Source organism: Tamandua tetradactyla, chromosome 4 (assembly GCF_023851605.1).
Source record: "Tamandua tetradactyla isolate mTamTet1 chromosome 4, mTamTet1.pri, whole genome shotgun sequence".
Taxonomy (NCBI): Eukaryota; Metazoa; Chordata; class Mammalia; order Pilosa; family Myrmecophagidae; genus Tamandua; species Tamandua tetradactyla.
In genome coordinates this window covers 66,023,337-66,035,846 of record NC_135330.1, presented here as the reverse complement: position 1 = coordinate 66,035,846, position 12,510 = coordinate 66,023,337, and the positions used below count along the sequence as shown (strand labels likewise).

The window sequence follows — 12,510 nt, the reverse complement described above, 5'->3', positions numbered from 1 at the left end:
ATGACCTTGTCCTCTCCATACTTGGGGTCACGTAGTCAGACTACCCATCCTCTCCCTGACACAGGAATCCAGTGCTGGCTGAGCCTCACAGGTTATCTAGTGAAGAGTAGCCCTTTATTTTTACAGATGAGGCCACAGAGGTCTGCAGGAAAAGTGACTCCTGAGAAGGCAGGGTGTTCTAAACCAAGCAGAGAGTGATGGGGCAGTTGACTGATTGCCATGAAAAATGTGTACTCTAGAGTCTGCCTGCCTCAGTTCAAATCCTGGCTCTGCCACTCATAGCTGCGTGACCTCGGACAAGTTGCTTCACCTCTCTGTGCTTCAGTTTCTTCATCTGCAAAATGGGATAATTATTCCATCTGCTTGAGGATTAAATTAAGTGGATTAATGTATAAAAAGCACTCTGAAAACTGCCTGGCACATGTGACCTGATTAAAAAATGTTTAGCAGTAGTAACTGTATCTTTACAATGATGCTCCATGTCTGCACAATCACCAGGCCAAGCCCTGCAAATCGTGCTCTGCATATAGCCACACTTAACCGCACTGCCTTGCCTCTCAGCTTTACCTTATTTAAGATGTGTTGAAATCTAACTAATATTTATGTAGTCTTTCTTGTTTTCATTTACAAAAACATGACCTCAGCTAATTCACCAATCCTGTGAGATTATTATTGTCATTGCCTTTTCCACGGATAAGAAAACTGAAATTCAGTCTTGCTAAGTCATTTGTCCAGAGCCACAAAGCAGGCAAGCAGTAGAGCTGGGACTCCACCCCCACATTTCTGAAGCCAAAGCCACACCTTGGGCATCCTGAGAGGGTGCCCCCTAGCGGCCGTATGGGGCATCTTCCTGCCTGCTTTCCCTCCACCCAGTTCCAAAGGAAGGAAAGGTCTCAGAGGCTGTTTCCAAAGCTCCGGGAGACCAGCGCGGAGTCCATAACTCCTCACTCAACACCCCCAAGGAGATTGGTGTAGTACACTACTTTTGTTTAAAAAACCAACAAAAGAAAGTAAAAGTAAACAATGCCCCCAGGCCCTATGTGAACAGACACAGGAAATGTCTCCGGTGAGAGTGGAGGGAGAGAAAGCACCACGCCCTGAGGAAACTACTGCTGCTGTTTATCCAATGGGGAAGGCCAAGTGGCTTACAAACATTGTCCCCGATCCTCACAGCAACCTTGAAAAGTATGCATCATCGTCCCCATTTTATAAATGTGGAAGTCGAAGCTCGGAAAGGTTGCGGTGAGCGTGGTCATGCATAGCACTCTCAGAAGGCAGAGCTGGGATTTAGGTGCAGGTCTGTGTGGTTGCAAAGCTTCTGCCCCGCCCTCCCCGCACCGCTAGGGATGCCCAGCAGGTGGGGTTCCAGCAGGTGGCATGACTCCCCTACACATTTTCCTACGTCCAGCCACATCTCGGCCTGACTGGCAAAAGAAAACCTTTGCAGGGAGGGCGGGCCCAGAACATGTGTGATGCATCACGCTGAAGCTCCCAGGCTATTCTAAGTGGTTACACCAATATTGGCTCAACCACTGGCCCTAACCAGGTGTTCTTATGCTCAAGAAAGCCTTCTGTTTGCCACCTTGATCTTGTCCAGCCGAACTCTGGGGGCCCCTTGTTTGTGACACCCCAAAACTCTGCAGCCTGCTTTTTAGCTCCTTCCCAGGGCACTCCCTAGTGCTCTCTGTGTTGGGTTTCGGTAATTGAATGTGTTTTATTTAGACCATAACATTTAGTGCCACTTTGGATTTCCAATTAGACTTCAATCAGATGCCTAGAGTCTGATTCGTTTTGTTGTTTTGATCAACACAAAAGATGGCAACTTCAGAGGCGCCATCGTGAAAAGTTATTTCCATCCACTGATGACTAGAACAGTTGCTGTGATGGGCAGATGCAGGCTTCCAAGGTGCCAAGAGACACACCAGCCATCAAGGAAGGGGGACATCAGCCTAGTCCTTGGAAAGAAGTACTGTTTGTAGTCATGGGGTACATGTTGGGGCTCTGGGGCCTCCCAAGTGAGGGGGACGTGGACGTTGGGCATTGGGTGACTTGACAAGGCTCTGTGACGTGTGGGCCCAGGTCCCACTGTTGAGGGAGGGCCAGGGAGATGGCCTCCACTCCAGCTGGTTTCCCACACAAATGGTTTAGATGTAGACTGACCCTCTCAGGCCTTTTGTCCCAGAGACATTTTTGTGAACTGCCAGTTTCTCCTGGGGAAGGCCTCTGAACTCCTCAGCCAGAAGCAAGCAGCTGTGCTGGTTTACAGAAATATTCGGGGACTTTTCCCCACTGCCTGTGAGTTCTGGCCAGCCACTCACATGTGCCACCTGGTTGCTCTCTGGGGCTGTTCCTAAGAAAGAAATTTAGACTCAAACCTGAGCCGCCAGGCAGTTTGGTGGGAGATGGAGGGGGGAAGTGGTGGGATGACAGTGGACGATGGGACAGTGGTTGAGAAATGGTTAGTAACGATTCTGCCTTCTGTTAATCATCAAAATTAACTTACTGGTGCACGTGAGTTAAGTACATCTGGAGCCTCAGTTTCCTCAAGGATGAAATGTATTTGCTTACCCCTTGCAGCCTTGACGTTTGGTGCATTCTTTGTAGCCATGAATATGTACTGAAGGGCTATGTGTGCATGTGCTTGTGGGAACAGGTGTGTGTGAGAGACGAATGAGATGAGATCCAGTGTCCCTGTGTGCTCTGGGGGGTATGGAGAGTATTTACTTTGCAAGGCTTTTATGCAGCAGGGAAGGGTTATACTCAGTGGGGAAAGAGCAGGTCAAGCACCTTCTCCTCCCTACTTGCTTTTTTGGAGCACCACTTGGCTGCATCTTTCCATCCAGTTCTTTGATCTTTCTGTGGCCGGCCCAGCTCAGGGACCCAGCAAATCAGCCGCAGTCTCCAGTTCATAGTCTTCATGCTGTGCAGTTAAATTGCCTGAGCCTTTGCCATTCTGTATCAGGTAAACCACCTCACCCTCCCTCCCAGCTCTTCCCACTCCTCACCTCTGCAAACAGATTTGAGGTTTGAAATTTCCACTAGGAGGAGGGAGGACTGGCTATGCCATCAGCTGCTGGTGGCTTAGCAAACAGTCTGGTTCAGTGTCTGTCCTTCAGGTGACGCTTAATGATGACAGGAGGGAGATGGGCAGAGATGAGAGTCAAGTGGAAGGAACACTGGAAAGGGAAAAATGGATAGAGATGGGAACAATGTCTTAATGGGCTGCTCAGCCACCAAGCAATTCCACAAACAAATTTTGAGGGCTTACTATGCTTATATATAGTAAATTCTTATACAGCATAGGGCCTATTTTCACAAAGTCACAAGTACATGACAAAACCACACAAGAAAGCAGTGAATGACAATGCGGTATGTGGAAATCTGGGGATACATGAGAAGGTACCATGCAGCAGAGTCTATAGGTCAAGGAAAGCTTCCTGGAGGAAGGCCAATCATGAAAGGGGAGGAGTTCACCACGTGAATAAAAAACCATGAAGCATTTATCCAGTGAAGGAAAGCATGGAGGCGTGAGTAGTTCAGCATGGTCAGGGAATCATCCAAAAACTTGGGTATGGTTGGAGCAGAAGGCGAGGGATAGTGAGGCATCACCTTTGCAGAATTCCCATTGCCAGCAAGTAAGCAGCTGTCAGGTGGTCTCCAACCACCTGCTCTTCCCAAGACGAAAAGGAGCCTTTGCTCAAAAAGAAGGGACTTCAGGCTCCCACAGCTGCTACATACAACTTGAGGGAAATGGAGGTGCACCCAGCTCTCGATATGCTCCTTCAGTGGCACCAGGCATGCCAGCAGGTGCCCTGGATGGGTCATTGATCCAATTCACACAGTTAAGAAAAAAGATTCCAGCACTGGGCAGCACTCCCCAGGAGAAGCCCTTTGCATCACAGCAATCCATTCCCCCTCAGGACGGCCATTTCTCTGACTGCACAGTGAGGAAAACCTCTGTACCTCCCAGTTCATGGTAAGAGGAAAAAATAGATACTTAACCCATTTCAATCATTTATTCTGGCATTTCAACATTTATTGGTGGCAGAGACTTTGCCTCTCTGGACTGTTTACATCTCCTTCACATATATCACAGTATTTGGGATGCTTAGTAAACATTTTTGAAGGTTAGAAAGAGAGGGAGATGGGAATACAGTGGAGAGGGAAAAAAGGAAAGAAAGAAAGGGAGGGAGGTAGGAAGGAAGAAAGAAAGAAAAGAAAGAACGTAGGAAAAAGGTGGTGTTATGAAATGGTTGTATAGAGCTTATCTTTGGAAGCAGTTAGACCTATATTCAAATCTTGACTCTGATAGTCTGGCTTATCTTCTCTAAGCCTCAACTTTTTGTTCAGTAAAGTGGGGATATCAATAACACCTGCCTTATAGAATTATTGAGAAGATTAAATGACTAATCCCTGTAAAGGGCCTGGATGGGACAGAGTAAGAGCCAAACCTACGGGCAGCGCTCCTGCTAAACCCTGTGCTTTCTCTCTGGCTCCCTCACAAGCTCCCTGTATCACTGCCACTGACCTCCAACAAAACCCCCACCCACTCATACAAGTAACATGTTGCTCATTTGTCATCCTTAAGTCATCTGCCAGGTGCATCTATTTCTAGACTCTGTCTTATGAGACAAGAATAAGGAAGGGAAACAGATAACTGCAGAGCTCATTTGCCAATTGTCAGCTTCTGCCGTCAGCAGAGCTCTCTGCTTCTAGCAGGGTGCCTGGAAAAATCATTGTGACCTTTTATTTACTAGTTGATCTAGTCAGCTCCAGGCTCTGGGTCTTTCTGCCTTCCTCCAACCTCCACCTCTCCCCACAAACAGGAACCCAGCTCCAACATGCCCAGCCCTCCGCATCAACCCAGAGCTCACTCCCTCATTCCCAGGCCTCATCACTGCAAGCAGGACCAGCTGTCCGGGCCCCTCTGTGCATCCCTGTCTTTGTGATCAGTTTCTTAGAAACCTGTGGGCACAGGGGGAGGCAAGAAAATAAGAATCATTGATCCCCTTTCCTACCAGGCACTCCGACCAAGGAGGATTTCTGCTGACATCCTTTTCTGCAGGCCCCTCTTCCTGCCCCATTTCACTGAGGAGCTAAATTGTTACAACAGACAAGTGACCTGCCCCAGAGTAAGGCAGTGGCACTGCCCAAAAGAGCATATGCCTCTCCCAACCCCTCTTCCAGGACTTTGCCCTTTGCGCTCCACCATGTATCTCCTCTTTTCCTCCATTTCCTCTCAACCTCTACTGCTCCCTGCACCCAGTTCCTGGCCCAATCATCCTCAGTGGCCAGTGGCTATTTCAGGTTGCTTTTTCCTTCCTCTCCTTCTTCCCTGGGTCCAGCATTTGTCAGCTTCCTACACCCCTCTGAGCCAATCGGATTGAGGTATGCAGCCCAGGAGGTATGGGAGTTGGGGATGGTGACAATCACAGTGGTGACAAGGAGACAGAGGGAGCTAACAAGTGTGTGCTGACAAGAAGACATGCAACACATGTTCCCGGGAGGCTGGAAATGAGCCCGGCAGACACAAACTACCTGTGCCTTGTTTGGCTACAGGAGGCAGTTGTGTATCCAGTGTGTGTGTGTTGTGTGTGTTGTGTGTGTGTGTATATGAGCATGTGTATATGCAGACATATGTGTATGTTATACCCAAATCAGCTTCTGAAAAAATATATACAAAGTGGAGTATGGCTTTCTCGCTCCAGCTCCTTCAGGCCGTCTCTGACTTCCTAAAGCCTTCATTCCCCATCTGGGAATTGTCAGGCCCCCTCAAGCGTCCCTCAAATTTTGAGAAAGGAATTTTAAAAACCTCTTGTGCAAGTCAGTGCCCTGCTTTCCAGGCTCTCTGCTTGGCCTTTGCTGTCAGCATCAGTTTTCTGCAGGGAGTGATTTAACCTTCATTTATTCATTAATTCCTTTTTCCCCTTAACTTCATTAGGTAAGATTTATAAAGGTGCTGAATTGGAAAGGTCACTTGTCCCTTGGTCCAGGACACAGTGTTCCTGCTTCTCTTCTCATGAGCTTCTTTCCAGGATTGTTCCAGAGAGTGGGAGATGAGGGGAATGATGAGAGAAAGAGGAAACGCAGAGCCTGCAGCTCCCCAGGCAGGCAGAGCGGAACAGTGGATGCCACAGGCTCTGCGCGCACTGCCATGCTGCCTGCTTGCTGTCGAGGAGCAGAATGGCATGACTCCAGTTTGGGGCACATCTGGAACCCTGGCTCTTCCTCTTGCAGAGCATTGACCTGCGCTCAGTTACCTAATCCTATTAAGCCTTCCGCTTCCTCTTCTGTAATTGTCAATAATGATAGAATCTTCTTCATCAGCTATTACAAGGATTAAAGTGAGATGATATATGTAGAGAGGATTAAAATGAGATGATATACATAACCTGCCAAACCCCAACCAGGACTGTTCCAGCCAATCCTGAAGAGCACCTAGGGCAATATATAAGATTCCACAAGGGTTCCATGTACCAGAGTAACTTTCCAGAAACCTACAACCTCCAGATTGTAGGTCTAGATAAGTCCTGAAATCTAGAGGGCTCCAGGACATCAGATAGTTCCATCTCCCCACCCCATATTAGTGACAGATCCTTCCAATATGAAAAAGTTAAAATGGCCATAGCCCAAACTCCCCTAAAGAGAGAGATGGAAAGATCAAAGGTGGCGGTGGAGTTATTCAGTGAAGATAGGATTTAATAATGAATGTGAATGATGAATCATTAAATTGATATCTTTTTTAGTCTCCAGTATCTTAGAGCAGCTAGATGTAAAAACCTAAAGTTGTGGAATTGTAACCCATGTCAAACTCTGAAATATGTTCTAATTGTGGTGTTGTGCTTTGAAATGTATTGCTTTTTTGTATATATGTTATTTTTTACAAAAAAAAAGTCGATTATGATGACAAAGAAGTATTTAATCCTTCTAACCTCCTATATTCTGGAGCAGCTAGAAGGAAAAAAATCTGAGGATTGTATAGTAGTCCATGACAAACTCTGGGATCTGTCCTATAACTACTTATTGAAGAGTACTTTGAAAACTATTACTTTTTTATTTCCTTGCTTTGAATATATGTTATACTATATAATAAGAAAGTTAAAAAAAATGAGATGATACATGTTTAGCACACTGCCTGGCATCTAATAAATGATAGCTTTTTAAAACAATCTTTGTCCTGTATGAGCCCTGGCAGTAACAGGCAGTTGTTGCATCACTGAGAACACTAGAGACCTGGCGCCCAGGGCGTCTGCTTTATTTCCCCCAAGAAAACAAAGTCCACGTGTTTCATGATCCCATGTCTAGGGCCACAGGAAAAGCCTAAGTTCACAGAGGAGCGAGAAGGAATCAAACCCACCACACGGTGCCAAGACTGCTTCTCAGACCAAGCAGATTTCTGTGGGTGGGCAGGCTACTCTAGCATCCTGCCCTCTGCCTTGGCCCCACATACCCACCATCCTGCTTCACCCAGGAATTATTCATATTTACAGACTTTCTCCAAGTCCCTGATGTCTGCTGGGCCTCAGCTGCGAGCCATCTCAAGGTGCTGTCTCTCTAATAAACAATCTTTCTAGAAAGAGGGGGGACTACAGAGCCATACAGGGATTTTGAACTCACAGAAAAACAAGAGTATCTCCTTGCTGCCAACTCCATGTTTCTTTGCTTCTTGTGTCCCCAACAGAACACAAAGCCATCCCAAATCACCCCAATCAGGATGAATTCAGTTCTCTTTGCTTCTGTAGCTTTTATAGTAAAAACTACATATAAGGTAAATATTTGATGTCTCCTCCATTAGGCCCCAGGCCATTAGCTAGGGGACAGGATCCAGCTCACAGGTGCTCCACCCCTTCACTGTACAGCCAGAACTCAGTAGATATTTGAGAAAATAATTTCGATAGGAAAGCAAAGAGGAAAGCAGGCAAGCCAGCCTATTCTGCATGCCAAGCTGAGAATATTGGGTTTGAATATGATCATGGTGGATTACAAGAATCAATTTTATTTTTATCCAATATTCTTAGAGTTGGGACCTCTCGAATTCAACATGCAAATTAATGCTTAGAATGCAAATTGGAGCTTGCCCAGATTAACTGAGAAAATTCTGGTCACCATACTTTTTCCAGAACCCCTTTTGGCTTGCTTGGGATCATCTGTTTGTTTGCAAAGTGTGCACTGAAGGGTAAATTCTGACAGGGGAAGGAACCATAGGGCCCAGTGGATCTGACCGTTCCCTCTATGCTGGATGGGTTGACTTGGAGACCCTCCAAGGAGCGTGGGGACTTTAGGGGAGTAGCCACAGGAGGCCTACAACTGCCACTCTGGTCCCAGGGTAGTCTTCAGCTGTACGCAGATCACTGCAAAGATATTTTATTAGTCTGTACTGTCCTCAGGCTCCCAGATTTAATGAGATTCTTTGAGTGTTGTTAACAAACAATGCCTGACCTTTTTAGAGCGGCAGCTTTGTATCGTCATTTTATTTCATGAAATAGGGCTCCCCACAAAAGGCCATTTGGTATAGTTATTATTACAGTGCCAAATGAATTTGGTTGTGAGACTCTTACAGCATCCCTTGAGATAACCGGAGACATCGGTTGTTGAACAACCCACTCAGGAAGTGACCGGCAATCAGACATGAGCTTCGTGACCACTTGCCATCATCCGTGTCCTGCCCTGACTCTCTCTAGCTGTGGCTGCTGCTGCGGCCATCAGACCTGCCCGCTAAGAACCCTGTAGCTTGTGGCAATTTCTTGGCCTCGCCATGGACAATTTCCTCTCCCCATAATTCAGGATAAGTCCATATTGAAATTTTATAGGAAATATGTGTTCTTAACCCTGTTTTGTTTGTTTGCCCAAAAGCTGTGTACTGGCCACCTTAAATCTGATTCTCTCCTGCCGGAAGCTCAGTCTCTTTGCTTGTGGCCTGAGACTAACATCCAGCAGCCGTGGGGGACTAAGGGTTAGGCATCAGTTCACAAAGTGAAGCTACACATATTGTTAAGTCTTGAAATATTTTGTCTCTGGGGTCAGCTGGCCCGAATATTTACCTTGTCATTCCTGAAACTCCCAGAGCAGCTGCCCTCTGGGAAACATCTCATTCGCTTATAGAACAAAAGTGATTGACGTTTCCTGAGTCCATTGAGTAGCTTAGTCTTCCTCAATCCAGATTATAAACTCCTGTGGCCTAGAGGTGCTGCTTTCTTGCATTCTAACAGTCTTCACATTCAAAATTACTTTAAACGTAAACAGTGACAAATCACCTTTAGAAGAGAGTCATCCTTTTATATTGTAAAAGTAGAGCTGGGAATTGTCACTGTTTAAGAGGTAAAAAAGAGAGATATGGACAGGATACCAAGAGACCAGTCATTTGTCTCCTAACATTAAATCTAAATCATAAAACTATAGACAAGAGACTCTTAGAGGTTGGAACCTTTCTCCCCCCCTTTCTTTGTGATTATAGTACGGCGTGGCACAAAAAAGCACACACTTAAAAACACACTGTCTTTTTGCCAATGGAAAAAATGAAAGAATTCAATTGCCTGGGCTCAAATCCTGTGACTTAATGACGAACCTTGATTCAGTGAGATTTCTTGGGATGAATATTGAACATTTCCACTAAGGCTCTTGCTCAGAGTGGATATGTTAAGCTCTTCTCCACCCCTTCTTTTGGCTTTGACTTAAACAGCCCAGGGAGGCTGTGCCATGGTTGTCTGGCTCCTCCGTAACCTCTCCTTCCCCTGGCAACCAAAACGGGAGCGGACACCACGGAGGGCGGCAGTGCCTGGCCTCCGGGGATCTGGTGTCCCTCTTCTCACTTTCTCCCTTTCCCTTTCTTCTTTGCCTTTGCCTCCTACTCTTTCCTATTCCTTCCATCTCCTCTCTCCTTTTTCGTTATCTTCCTAGTGATCCCAGCAGTTAGATGTGCATCCAATCTGCTTTTCTTAGACCTCAGGAAGCTGAAAGGGGAGGGAATCAAAATATAATAATAAAAATTAATAGTCACCGTAATAAATTATTGTTATAGGTGTTCAGGACTTAATTTAATCCTCACAGCATCTCTCTTCGGGAGATAATTATCCACCTGTTAAAGATGAGTAAATTGAGAATCAAACAAGTAGAGAAACAGGTCCAAGAAAACCAAGCTAGTTAGAGACAGAAAACAGAACTCAAATATACATCTGTCTGGCCTGGGAACCCGTTCTCTGAAGCCCAGTAGAATGTTCCATATGAGGCTGGGCTTAGTTATTTATTGATGAGTTATAACAGAAGTAATTTGATGGGGTTTGAAACTGCAGTATCTAGGGCCTCATCTGTTGATCTGATATTTGTAGCTATTTATGGGTGAAATCTGGGTGACTCTTCCATTCATTATGGTTTTCATTAAGACTCTAATCCTGTTTAGAAGTCTGTTTGTCATTTTTAACTTCTCTGTTTAATCTTGGGCAGCCCTAATCTTTCATTGCGAGCCAGAGGGAGACAGCTCCTGATGGCCCTTTTCTTTTCACAATTGTGTGTAGGCTGGGGGCGGGGGGAGGGGGGGGACGTGTGCCGTAGGAGTGTCTGTGTGCTGTGAGTGCCTGTGAATTATTAGGTGTATGGGATGTCACTGCGAGTGTGCTGTACGTGTGGCTCAGGGTACTGGGATGTAATGAGCGTACCTGGTACCAATATGTGTTTTGTGTTAAAAGGTGTGTTTGTGTCAAAGTGTGACTTCATGTTTGTGGAATGACAGGGTAAGTGTGTGTGTGTATGTATGTGTGTGTGAGAGAGAGAGAGAGAGAGAAAGAAGGTTATCCTTCATATTGTTCTGTTTTTTAGCAGCATAAGGATTCTTGAGATGAGGCATAACCATTTGTTTCCGAAGCACAGAGGCTTTTCTCCCCTCACGCCCCACCTTCTGCTGTGTGTAAGTCCCCCTGGCGCGAGAAGGCTGTGGTGAATCCAGAAACGGATAGGAAGCCTGCCAGGCTGTCTCCCCTGGGACAGTCATGATGTTGGAGGGGACCCTTGAGTCCAACCTCTCTCGCATCCTGGATCACGAGTCTCTACTTAAATAGAAATCTCACTGCCTCCCGGCGTTACTTATTTATGTAGAAATTCTTTATTTGAGTTCTTCTTCCTTGAACGAAATCTAGAGTTGTTTTACTTTTTTAATCACTATTTTAAATGGCCACTGCCAAGGCAGCGGTAAGGACTGAAACCTAAGTGGGCACACCCCAGACCACGTCCTTTGTGTCCTTCGCTGTCCCCAGAGCACACGCCAAAGCTCATTCCCCTTTCACTTATGACATTTTCCTGCCCAGGACACTTTTCACCCTGCTCTTTCTCAAGTCCACCTTCTCCATGAAGCCTTCCCTGATCCTCTAGTCCATAGTCAACTCCCACCTTCCCTATTCCATTTGACTCCTCCCAGGGCTTACAGAAGACAGCAAAATATTTAGCACTTGAAAATCTTCTGTCGCTGGGGCCAGCTAAGCCAGAACTCTGGTAGACCCACCAACCGCATTTCAACTCCCTATTTCCCTGGAGACTTTGGGCATCGTGCCACCAGATACGACTGTTCAGTGTGTGCACTGCATGAAGGCATGTGGCTAAGGATGAAGTCAGAGCTGAAATCTAGTCCTTGGTAACATTATAAGCCATGCACCTTTCCAAGCCATGCACAAAAGTTGCTGTTTTGACAGGTGGTAGCCCAGTAAAGAAGCCTCAGAGAGTTTACTCCCATCATCTCCATGCCTCCTGTAGCACCCAGGAGAATGCTTAACAGGGGACACAAAGGATGCTGCCTCCTCTGCCCCATACCTTAGCAGATGAAGTCTGGCCTCCACAGCCTTCCAGAAAGCCTTCCCTCTCTCCCTGATGAATCCCACCCAACTCTGATCACCACTTAACTCCACATGCCCTCATCTGGCTCCAGATTAATTTTCACTTCTCAGTGTCTACCTTTTAAGTGTCCTAAGTCTTTTTTTTTTTTTTCCTTTTCACATCTTTGTTATGTTCCTCCAACTAGTTAGCAAGCCCTAGGAGGGCAGAGAGTATGCTTCCATTTCCTTTGCTGTCAGCCACCCCTGTGACATCTATCAGAGAGCTGCTGCTCCAGTGAGGACTAAATCAGTACTCTTGACACACTGAGTCACCAGCTGGGGTGCAGAGTTCTATGCCCAGAGCCACGAGTCAGGGCAGTGACTCCGTCACCTCAAACACCAGCTCAGCTGAGGTCTTGGGAAAAGAAATACATCTGCCCAGCCTCCCTCTAGCTCTGGACCCAACTACCCACAAAACACCCCTGAGAAGATTAGAAAGCCCCAAAGGAACTCAGCCTGTCTCCAAGTTCTCTTTCTGTGGTGACACAAAATCTGGACAGGAAAATTAAGAGGTGGCCCAGTCCTTCACCAGATTAACCTTTAATTAATATGAAGAACTGATTAGCTGCCCAATGGTCAGTGGTTTAGCAGGGACTACAGTGGAGCCCCTCCCTGGAGGTGCATTAGGTTTGGATGAGGGGCAGCCCAGGGT

General features: G+C 46.4%; 1 protein-coding gene across 2 annotated transcripts in view; it reads left to right on the top strand.

Annotated features, from left to right (window-relative positions):
• Window positions 1-12,510, top strand: part of PLXNA2 (plexin A2) — a 216,131-nt gene that overhangs the window by 107,784 nt on the left and 95,837 nt on the right. The gene's annotated exons all lie outside the window — the stretch shown is intronic.